The sequence below is a fragment of the Triticum urartu genome, chromosome 3 (assembly GCF_003073215.2).
Source record: "Triticum urartu cultivar G1812 chromosome 3, Tu2.1, whole genome shotgun sequence".
NCBI classification, from domain to species: domain Eukaryota; kingdom Viridiplantae; phylum Streptophyta; class Magnoliopsida; order Poales; family Poaceae; genus Triticum; species Triticum urartu.
In genome coordinates, this window is record NC_053024.1 from 501254315 (window position 1) to 501267198 (window position 12884).

The window sequence follows — 12884 nt, forward strand, 5'->3', positions numbered from 1 at the left end:
CCTGGGCTGCGGCGTAATGACCGCCGAGTCTGGCGTGAATTTCTTCCAAAAGGTTCCGCCCTTCCTCTTCGGAGATGCACCTTTGAAGGACTCCGGTAGCGCTTTTTTTGTACAATTCTCCCTCATGGACCCTGTAGGCCTTGGATCGCCGCACTATGCAGCGTGCCTCATTTTGGTCCTCCGGAAGTTCCTGTCTAGTTAGGTAGGCCAGGAATGTTTCTGTCCACGGGGCAATAATGGCCATTATTTCGTGGCCTGATTATGTTATTTCGGTGGCGGAGCCTGCGATTATGTCAGAGAGTTCGGTATCGGGTATTTTGGCCAGGTCCGGACTGTTGTTACCGGTGTCCCCTTCCCATGCTACGGATGGCTTGAAAAGCCTTTCCAGAAATATGTTGGGAGGGACGGCGTCGCATTTTGCGCCGATGCGGGCGAGGATATCCGCCGCCTGATTGTTTTCCCGAGCCACATGGTGAAATTCGAGCCCCTCGAACTGAGCTGACATTTTTAGGACGGAATTGCGATAAGCTGCCATTTTTGGATCCTTGGCATCAAAGTCTCCATTTATTTGGGATATCGCGAGGTTTGAATCCGCGCGCACCTCTAGGCGTTGAATGCCCATGGATACTGCCATCCGGAGACCATGTAGAAGGGCCTCATATTCGGCCGCGTTGTTGGAGTCCGTATACATTATCTGTAGTACGTATTGAACGGTGTCTCTTGTTGGGGACGTCAAAACGACGCCAGCCCCCAGACCAGCCAACATTTTGGAGCCGTCGAAGTGCATGATCCAGTTTGAATATGTGCCGTACTCTTTAGGGAGTTCGGCTTCCGTCCATTCAGTGACAAAGTCAGCCAAAACTTGCGACTTAATAGCTCGCCGTGGCTTGTAAGTTATGTCGAACGGGAGGAGATCAATGGACCATTTGGAAATCCGGCCTGTCGCGTCGCGGTTGTTTATAATATCGTTAAGTGGTACTTCCGAGGCTACCATTATCGAACACTCTTGAAAGTAGTGTCGCAGCTTCCGGGATGCCATAAATACCGCGTACACTATCTTTTGATAATGCGGGTACCGTGATTTGCATGGAGTAAGGACAGTGGACACATAGTAAACCGGCTTTTGAAGGGGGAATTTGTGTCCGTCCACTTCTCGCTCGACGACGAGCACTGCGCTTACTACTTGATGAGTTGCCGCAATGTATAATAGCATTGGTTCGCCAATGTTTGGCGCGGCCAGGACTGGGTTTGTTGCCAATATGGCTTTTATTTCGTTGAGTCCGGCCGTGGCGGCGTCCGTCCACTCGAAGTGTTCGGTGCGCCGGAGGAGGCGATAAAGGGGTAATGCCTTTTCTCCCAAGCGGGAGATAAAGCGGCTTAGAGCCGCCACGCATCCAGTCAATTTTTGTATTTGTTTGAGGTCTGTTGGGGTAACCAACTGTGACAATGCTCGAATTTTGGCCGGATCAGCTTCAATACCTCTACTGGAGACAATGAATCCCAGGAGCTTTTCGGCTGGTACGCCGAAAACGCATTTTTCCAGATTGAGCGTGATGTCATATGTTCGGAGGTTGTCGAATGTGAGCCTCAAGTCGTCTACTAGAGTTTCGACATGCTTGGTTTTAACGACCACGTCATCCACGTATGCCTCCACTGTTTTGCCGATCTGGTTTGCCAGACATGTCTGAATCATGCGCTGATATGTTGCGCCGGTGTTTTTTAGCCCGAAGGGCATTGTGTTGAAGCAAAATGGGCCGTATGGTGTGATGAATGCCGTTGCGGCTTGGTCTAGCTCTGCCATTTTAATTTGATGGTAGCCGGAGTATGCGTCGAGGAAACACAATGAATCTCGTCCTGCAGTAGCATCGATGATTTGATCGATGCGGGGGAGGGGGAAGGGATCCTTTGGGCAGGCCTTGTTAAGGTCCTTAAAATCAATGCACAAGCGCCAGGATTTGTCTTTCTTTGGTACCATCACCAGGTTTGCTAGCCAGTCCGGATGTTTTATGTCTCTGATAAATCCGGCCTCCAATAGCTTGGCTAGTTCCTCTCCCATGGCTTGTCTTTTAGGCTCGGAGAAACATCGAAGAGCCTGCTTGACTGGCTTGAATCCTTTTAGGATATTTAGGCTGTGCTCAACCAGCCTGCGTGGGATTCCTGGCATGTCTGAAGGGTGCCAAGCGAAAATGTCCCAGTTCTCGCGTAGGAACTCTCCCAGTGCGGTGTCGACATCAGGGTTTAATTGTGCCCCGATGGAAGCTGTTTTTGTAGGGTCCGTTGGATGGACTTGGAATTTGACTATTTCGTCCGCCGGTTTAAAGGAGGTGGACTTGGATCTTTTATCGAGTATCACGTCGTCCCTGTTCACCGTGGAGCGCAGCGCAGTTAGTTCTTCGGCCTCTAGGGCTTCGGATAGTGCCTCAAGGGCCAGTGCAGCTGTCTTATTTTCGGCGCGGAGTGCTATGTCCGGATCACTAGCAAGAGTGATGATTCCGTTGGGCCCAGGCATTTTGAGCTTCATGTACCCGTAATGGGGTATGGCTTGGAAGATTGTAAACGCCTCCCGCCCTAATAGTGCGTGGTATCCGCTGCTAAACGGGGCCACTTGGAATGTAATTTCTTCGGACCTGTAATTATCCGGCGTGTCGAATACCACATCTAGTGTGATTTTTCCAGCACAGCGTGCTTCCCGACTGGGGATGATTCCTTTAAAGTTGTGCTACTTTGCTCAATGCGGCTCCAGTCTATTTCCATCTTTTGAAGAGTTTCCTCATAGATGAGGTTTAATCCGCTGCCGCCGTCCATGAGTACCTTGGTGAGTCGAAAGCCATCCACGATTGGACTGAGGACCAGTGCGGCTGGTGCTTGGGCTGTTCGGAATTTAGGTTCATCACTGGCATTGAAGGTAATAGCCGTGTCACTCCAAGGATTTATTTCTGCTATGTGGCAGATTTCGGCCATGCTGCAGAGTGTTCTCTTGCGTCTATTATTTGACGCAAAGGTCTCAAAGACCGTTAACACGTATTGTTGTCCACGGGATGATTCTCTATTGTCTTTGGGAGGAGTAGATCCTCACCACTTTTAGCCACCTGCCGGAGTATCCAACATGCTCTAAGGCTGTGCGTTGGTATTGCATCCGCTGTACTATGAATTTTGTAGGGTTCGTTGAGCCATCCCTCCAGTACGGTTCCTTGCCCCGTAGAGGGATTTTGCTTTTTGGTAGTTAACCCAGGTGTATTGTGATAATGCACCCTTTTATTTTGGACTGGGTTTGTATTTAGGGCCGGATTATCCCAAAATTTTATTTCGGTTTTCCAAGCGCTTTCCATCGCACAGTACTTTTGTACTATGGACACCAAGTCGGCAAAGCGTGTAATTTCACGACGACTTATGGCGTTGAGGATTCCCTTGTCCGTGCAATTATTCCAGAAGAATGAAATTGCGTCTTCCTCGCGACAGTCCTTTATCCTGTTCATGACCAGGAGGAATCTGGCCCAGTAATGGTGTACTGTTTCTTCGGGCTCTTGCCTAATTTGGGATAGATCGTGTATGTTTGGGTGGGTTGGTGGAATTGAATCCGAATCCTCACCCAATCTGAGACTCAGGGGCCAAGGAGTTTCCGAACTCGGAAGTTTGGATTCTTGGATGTTTTCTGATAAATCTAGCCCGCTGCCTGATTCTAGGTACAAGCCTTGAGTGACGTCCTCCCCTCCGCGGGTATCCGGCTTGGAGGGATCGGGAATCCGGACATAGCTAGTCCTTAAGATAGATGAAGGGTTGCCGCATTGTTCCTCCACCACTGCAACGTGATGGGTGACCCGGGGAGAGTTGATCTCTCTCAGATCAGGTTTAGGCCCAATCTGATCGTAGTCTGTAGCGACTCCCAGGGCGGCGATGCGATCCAAGAGCTCGTTCAGGGAAGAGAGCTCCATTGGATCTAACTGCTCGGCGAGTTCCGAGTTGACGTGAAGATTGCTTTCGATGACCCGAGAAGTCATCGTCGGCGCAGCGGCCGAACAGGCGATCATAAGAAAACCACCTAGCCGGAGAGTTTGGCCGATAGCCAAAGCTCCCTCAGCGATAGTGCCGTCTTTAAAGACGGGATGAGACATCCTTCCTGGTGGCGACAGCACAGCGGAACTCTCAATGAAAGCACCAATGTCGGTGTCAAACCGGCGGATCTCGGGTAGGGGGTCCCGAACTATGCGTCTAGGCCGGATGGTAACAGGAGGCAGGGGACACGATGTTTTACCCAGGTTCGGGCCCTCTTGATGGAGGTAAAACCCTACGTCCTGCTTGATTAATATTGATGATATGGATAGTACAAGTGTAGATCTACCACGAGATTAGAGAGGCTAAACCCTAGAAGCTAGCCTATGGTATGATTGTATGTTATGGTTGTTGTCCTACGGACCAAACCTCTTCGGTTTATATAGACACCGGAGAGGGTTAGGGTTACACAAGGTCGGTTACAAAGGAGGAGATATTCATATCTGTATTGCCTAGCTTGCCTTCCACGCCAAGTAGAGTCCCACCCGGACACGAGACGAAGTCTTCAATCTTGTATCTTCATAGTCTAACAGTCCGGCCAATGGAGATAGTCCGGCTGTCCGGAGACCCCCTAATCCAGGACTCCCTCAGTTGGCCCCTCCTGCCTTTCCCTCCTCATGAGAGAATGGAAGGGGGCCGCCACCTCCCCCTGCTTTCCTCCCGCGCTCAAACAAGGAAAGGGGGCGGCCAATGGCAGGAGCTCAAGTGGGATTCGGCCCCACTCGAGGCACCTCCTGGCCGCCTTCCCTCTCCCCCACCTATATATGTGTGGGAGGGGGCGCCACACATAGCCCATGACAATCTCTTAGCCATGTGCGGCGCCCCTCTCCATAGTTTCGTCCCTCGGTCATATTTTTGGAGTGCTTAGGCGAACCCCTGCGGAGATAGCATCACCACCACCATCACCATGCCGTCATGCTATCAGAACTCATCCACTACTTCGCCTTCTTGCAGGATCAAGAAGGCGAGGACATCACCGAGATAAACGTGTGCTGAACGTGGAGGTCCCGTACGTTCGGTAGTCGATCGGTTGGATTGCGAAGAAGTTCGAATACATCAACTGCGTTACTAAATGCTTCCGCTTACCATCTACGAGGGTACGTAGACACACTCTCCCCCTCATTGCTATGCATCTCCATGGATAGATCTTGCGTGTGCGTAGAATTTTTTTTGTTTTCCATGCAATGTTCCCCAATAGTAAGTTGGCCCTTACCTTTATATTTGAGTAGATGCATTTGTTCTCAAGGATACAGATGAACTCTTTTATGACCAGTATTTATTTTTCAAGCAATCTAATATGTTCTTGTTCATGTTCAAGTTAGTATTCTCGTGAGTGTTGAGAGGAGGCCTTGCTCGCACTATTGCTGTGATTAGACGTGGAGGAACTACTGTCATTGCATAGGGTAGGACGTTGAGGGAATTCGAGGTGACAATAAAACCTCAATCCCTAGTCTTTGCATAGTTGATAGAGGAGTTTCGGTTAACCCATATCTGGCCCCGTCCATGGGGTGACCCTTAATAATCATGTGATTGTAACCCTATGCGGGAGACCATGATGGTGGCGTGTGTGGCATGAATTCTACCTTGGGTAGAACATGTACTGTACCGGAGACTGCCCACCTAGACGTATGAAGAGTGGATAGAGGATACAATAGGGAGCATTTGCTCTGCAATAGGTGCGCATGTCATATTTGTGGTAATGACTTTGGAGTCCTAGAGAACACTTTGCTACACAAGCACCTTCACCACTAACATAGTCTATATTTATTTACTGTTTTACTCTCTTTGTTAGTAGTTTAGTTGATTACCCTTTTATTCTAGTTTTCCTAGCAACGATAGAGTAGGCTATTTCCAAACTCCAGTTTGGGTGCGTACATGGCTGTATGAAAGTGACAACATAGTTGCAAGGTTTGTGGTGCCTTCCTATAGGCTCCCTGTGGTTTTGACACTCTACTTATCACAAGATAGTGATACAACAGCCATGTTCACTTGCAGGTCATCACATGCATATAGAGTATTAAGTATAAAATAGAGTAAAGCATAAGCAAGATGACATGATGTAGACAAAGTAAAACCAAGCAATATAAATAAGCCCCATTGTTTTATCCTTAATGGAAACAATAAAAAAAGTAGGGGACTTTTTTCACTAGGATATAGAGAGCACCGCAAGATTGAACCCACACAAAGCACATCTCCCATTGCAAGATAAATTGATCTAGTTGACCAAACCAAATAGATAGATCGGAGAGAAATACAAAGCTATAACAATCATGCATACATTTTGGAGAAGAATCAAATATTTCTCATTAATATTCAGATTATAAACCCACAATTCATCGGATCCCAACAAAAACACTGCAAGAAAAAGATTACATCGAATAGAACTCCAAGAACATTGAGGAGAACATTGTATTGAAGATCAAAGAGAGAGAAGAAGCCATCTAGCTACTAGCTATGGACCCATAGGTCTGTGGTGAACTACTCATGCATCATCGGATGGCAACAAGGATAATGTAGAAGCCCTCCGTGATCGATTCCCCCTCCGGCAGAGTACCGGAAAAGACCTCCAGATGGGATCACGAAAGAACAGAAGCTTGCGGCGGTGGAAAAAGTGTTTCAGGTGTCTCTCTATTGGTTTCTCAATATTTAAGAATTTATAGAAGTGGAATTAGGTCAGACAGAGCCACGAGGGCCCACAGGGCATCAGGGTGCGCCTACCCCCTGGGCACGCCCTGTTGCCCTCCGTTCTCCTCCCGAAGCTTCTAGGGTTTCTCTTGTTAAAAACGTCAAAAAGTTTCATAGCGTTTGGACTCCGTTTGGTACTGTATTTGTGGAAAACGAAAAACAGACAAAAAACAACAACTAGCACTTAGCACGGGTTAATAGGATAGTCCCAAAAAATGATATAAAATAGCATATAAAAAAAATACAAGAGTGATACTATAATAGCATGGAACAATAAAAAATTATAGATATGTTGGAGACGTATCAAGCATCCCCAAGCTTTATTCCCGCTCTTCCTCGGGTAGGTAAATGATAAAAACAGAATTTTTGATGTGGAATGCTACCTAACATGTTCGTCATGTAATCTTTCTTTTAGGGTATGAATGTTAAAATTTGAACGATTCAAAGCAATAGTCTATAATTTGACATAAAGACATCAGTACTCAGGCATACCAACAAACAATCATGCCTTTCAGAATAAAAATGCTAAAGAACGCTATGCCTACAAAATCATATAGGTCATGCTACATCTTCTTAACCCAAAGTAGTTATCATGTACAACCCCGATGACAAGGCGAGCAATTTCTTCATACTTTTTAACACGCTTCAACCTTTTCAGCCCCCATGCAATACATGAGCGCAAGCCATGGATATATAGAGATTAATAAGGGGAAGACAAAAATTAAGATAGTCTCTCATCGACGCGGCTAATCGACGGGCTATGGAGATGCCCATCAATTGATGTCAGTGCGAGGAGTAGGATTGCCATGCAACGGATGCACTAAGAGCTATAAGTGTACGAAAGCTCAAACTGAAAACTAAGTGGGTGTGCATCGAACTTGCTTGCTCATGAAGACCTCAAGCATTTGAGGAAGCCCACCATTGGAATATACAAGCCAAGTTCTATAATGAAAAATCCCACTAGTATATAAAAGTGACAACATATGAGACTCTCTATATGAAAAACATGGTGCTACTTTGAAGCACAAGTATGGAAAGGATGGTAACATTGCCCCTTCTCTCTTTTTCACTCATTTTTTGGTGGGATCTTTTTGGCCTCTCATTTTTCTCTCTTTTTTTCCTCACTGGTACAATGCTCTAATAATGGTGTTTATCATACTTATATTTACCTACAACTCAAAATTACAACTCGATACTAGAACAAATATGACTCTATATGAATGCCTTTGGTAGTGTACCAGGATGTGCAATGATGCTAGCGTAACATGTATGATAATGATGAATGGCAGTTGAGCCACAAATACTATGTCAGCTATATGATCATGCAAAGCAATATGGCAATGATGATGTGTGTCATAGAAACAGAGTGGTGGAAGTTGCAATAGCTCGGAATGGCTATGGAAAGGCCATAATAGGTAGGCATGGTGGCTGTTTTGAGGAAGATATAAGGAGGCTTATGTATGATAGTGCGTATCATATCACGTGGTTTGGATGCATCGACGAAATTTGCACCGATTCTCGAGGTGAGAAAGGGCAATGCACGGTACCGAAGAGGCTAGCAAATTGCAGAAGGGTGAGAGTGCGTATAATCCATGGACTCACATTAGTCATGAAGAACTCATATATTTATTGTGAAAGTTTATTAGCCCTCGAAGCAATTTACTACTAAGCATGCCCCTAGGGGGATAGATTGGTAGGATAAGACCATCGCTCGTCCCCGACCACCACTCATAAGGAAGACAAATCAATAATAAATCATGCTCCAACTCCTCAGCATAACTAGAGACTATAAGTGCATGCTTCGGGAATCACAAACCTTAACAAAAATATTCTTACTAAACCACAATTATTCACTAGTACCTCGCCCATATTACCATCTTAATATCGCAAAACTATTACAAGGAATAAACTTATCATATTTAGTGATCTACATGAAAGTTTTTATTATATCCCTCTTGAATACCTATCATATTAGGACCAATTTCATAACCCATGCATATTTCCATTAGTAATTATTAGACTCTCAAAAAGATATAAGTGAAGAATTAGAGTGCAACTATTTCTTTAAAATATAACCACCGCCGTGCTCTAAAAGATATAAGCGAAGCACTAGAGCAACTGCCTAGCTCAAAAGATATAAGTGAAGCACATAGAGTAATCTAACGAATCACGAATGAATGCGTGTCCCTCTCAAAAGGTGTGTCCAACAAAGATGATTGTGGAAAAATAAAAAGCAAACAAAGCAAAGACCACTATAATACATGACGCTCCAAGAAAAAACTTATATCATGTGATGAATAAAAATATAGCTCCAAATAATGTACCGTTGGATTGTAGACGAAAGAGGGGATGCCTTTTTAGGCATCCCCAAGCTTAGACGCTTGAGTCTCCTTGAATAATACCTTGGGGTGCCTTCGGAATCCCCAAGCTTAGGGTCTTGCCGCTCTTTATTCCTTCATCCATTGCGATCTCACTCAAAACTTGAAAACTTCAGCACACAAATCTCAACAGAAACCTCGTGAGATCCGTTAGTATAACAAGCAAATCATAAACTTTAGGTAATGTTCTGAACCCATTCATATTTTAATATTGCATATTAGCTATTGTATTCCAACTTCTCCGTGACTTATACCCCTGATATAATCCATAGCATCATCAAAACAAGAGAACTGTGCAATAAAAATAGAATCTATCAAAAACAGAATAGTTTGTAATGATCTGAGCAAACACAATACTTGTGTAACACCAAGAAATCTGAAAAGTTAGGACAACATGGAAAATTTGTATATTAATCATGTGTAAAAACTTCAGAATTTTATCACGTCGTAGTGAATTTAGAAAAGGTGCAAAATTTTCTGTTTTTCCATAGAATCAAGTCAACTAACAACCAAATCATCCCAAAGGCTTTAATTGGCACAAACACTAATTAAAACATAAAAACACAATCATGAAAGTAGAATAATTGTGTGCATACTCAAAAACAGAAAAGAAAACAAGAAAAATAAGATAACAATTGGGTTGCCTCCCAACAAGCGCTATTGTTTTATGCCCCTAGCTAGGCGCAAGGCAAAGTTTCAAGTGTTGTCATCCTTCAAGTTAATTCCATAGGTGACCCTCATAATAGATTCACTAGATCATGTCTGCGGGCATTGCGGTGCCCATCAATTTTGGCACTAAAGGATAGGATTTTATAAAATATATGGAATAGTAGAATTTATATCATGTATAGAGGCACATGAGGTGAAGATGATACTTATTTTTTCGCTATTATTTTTGTTAGCAGTGAAAATATGAATATTTGCTAGGACAGAAAACCCCAACCAGTTTTTGTAATCATGTCTTTTTGAGTTGCTTTGAGAAGAAATAGGTTTTCGTTGTAAAAATGAGAAGATAGAGCATCACCCACAAGAGTTGACACAATGAAATTACACAAAATCAGTCATAAAAAATAGTACATTGGTGCAGCAGCATAGAACTGATGCGTAGCTTGAATGTAAGACATACCGAGAAATTTATAAGCAAGGAAGAAGCTATGGTTTTTCTAACTACCGGACTAAAGAGTACTCTCCTCTAATATAAGTTCTGAAGCTTATATCCGCATGCATGGGGTGGCTTCTCACTGAAGAAGACTATGTCCGGAGCATATTGACAAAGACTTCACCATATGTTACGGGAGATGGATATCACAACATAGCAATAGAATCAAGAAATGACATCACAACATAGCAACAGAATCAGGAATCCATCTCATCTCACAACATAGCAATAAAATTAGGAAATCATCTCACAATATAGCAATAAAATCAGGAAATCATGAATAGTTGCACAACGCCATTCAGACGACCGACTCCATGTTTATTTTGAAGTAGCATATCTGGTTGTTGTTCTCTACCAACTGCTCAATCGATGTGACTTCCTGTGAAACCAAAGGAACCCAATTACCAACCCTTGGAAAGGGGATCAAGAAAAAAATCTGATGAGGCATCGACTTTCATCACCCGCATCCTCCGTTCTCCTAGATCGAGCGGCCCCCGAATCACACACATGGCGGGTGTGGGCTTGATTCCCTTGCGGATCAATCGCCTGCTCGCCTGCCTCGCCTCAGGCTGGATCCACGCAAACCGCCCGCGTCGTGCACATCCTCTGTTCGGCTGGATCCTGGATGTGACGCCCCCGATTCAATCGTACACTAATCATACACGCAAACGTGTACGATCAAGATCAGGGACTCACAGGAAGATATCACAACACAACTCTACAAATAAAATAAGTCATACAAGCATCATATTACAAGCCAGGGGCCTCGAGGGCTCGTATACAAGAGCTCGATCATAGACGAGTCAGCGGAAGCAACAATATCTGAGTACAGACATAAGTTAAACAAGTTTGCCTTAAGAAGGCTAGCACAAACTGGGATACAGATCGAAAGAGGCGCGGGCCTCCTGCCTGGGATCCTCCTAAACTACTCCTGGTCGTCGTCAGCGGCCTGCACGTAGTAGTAGGCACCTCCAGAGTAGAAGGAGTCGTCGTCGAAGGTGGCGTCTGGATCCTGGGCTCCATCATCTGGTCGCAACAGTCGGGTAGAGAAATGGGAAAAAGGAGAACAAGGCAACCGTGAGTACTCATCCAAAGTACTCGCAAGCAAGGAGCTACACTACATATGCATGGATATATGTGTAAAGGGCCATATCAGTGGACTGAACTGTAGAATGCCAGAATAAGAGGGGGATAGCTAATCCTGTCGAAGACTACGCTTCTGGCAGCCTCCGTCTTGCAGCATATAGAAGAGAGTAGACTTAAGTCCTCCAAGTAGCATCGCATAGCATAATCCTAACCGATGATCCTCCCCTCGTCGCCCTGTGAGAGAGCGATCACCGGTTGTATCTGGCACTTGGAAGGGTGTGTTTTATTAAGTATCCAGTTCTAGTTGTCATAAGGTCAAGGTACAACTCCAGGTCGTCCTGTTACCGAAGATCACGGCTATTCGAATAGTTTAACTTCCCTGTAGGGGTGCACCACATAACCCAACACGCTCGATCCCATTTGGACGGACACACTTTTCTGGGTCATGCCCGGCCTCGGAAGATCAACACGTCGCAACCCTACCTAGGCACAACAGAGAGGTCAGCACGCCGGTCTAAATCCTATGGCGCAGGGGTCTGGGCCCATCGCCCATTGCACACCTGCACGTTGCGAGGGCGGCCGGAAGCAGACCTAGCCTAGCAGGCGTTCCAGTCCAATCTGGCGTGCGCCGCTCAGTTGCTGACGTCACGAAGGCTTCGGCTGATACCACGACGTCGAGTGCCCATAACTGTCCCCCCGTAGATGGTTAGTGCGTATAGGCCAGTAGCCAGACTCAGATCAAATACCAAGATCTCATTAAACGTGTTATTTTGAAATAACCGCGAACGCCGACCAGGGCCAGGCCCACCTCTCTCCTAGGTGGTCTGAACCTGCCCTGTCGCTTCGCCACAAAGATCCACTCAGAGGGCCGTCGGGACAAATGTCCTTTCGGACCCAATCTGTGGATCACTCGCGGGTACTCCTACGAGTTGACCCGTCTTTAGTCACCGCAAGTATCACATATAAAGTATATAGTATATACCCGTGATCAACTCCCGAGTGATCACGGCCCGATAGTATAGCATGGCAGACGGACTAGAATGTAGGGCCACTGATGGATTACTAGCAACCTATACTAAGCATGTAGGATTGCAGGTAAGGTATCAACAGTAGTAGCAACAATGACAGGCTATACATCAGGATAGGATTAACGGAGAACAGTAACATGCTACACTACTCTAATGCAAGCAGTATAGAGGAGAGTAGGCGATATCTGGTGATCAAGGGGGGGCTTGCCTGATTGCTCTGGCAAGAGAGAGGGGTCGTCAACACCGTAGTTGTACTGGGTAGCAGTGGCATCGGTCTCGGTGTCTAGCGAGAGAAGAGGGGGAAGAAACAATAAATATATTGCAAACAAATGCATGACGATGCATGACATGACAAAGCGTGATGCTAGGTGTGCCCTAACGCGGTACGAGGTGGTACCTGGTGAAGGGGGAAAACATCCGGGAAAGTATTCCCGGTGTTTCGCGTTTTCGGACAGATGAACCGGAGGGGGAAAGTTGCGAGTTCGGTATGCTAGGGAT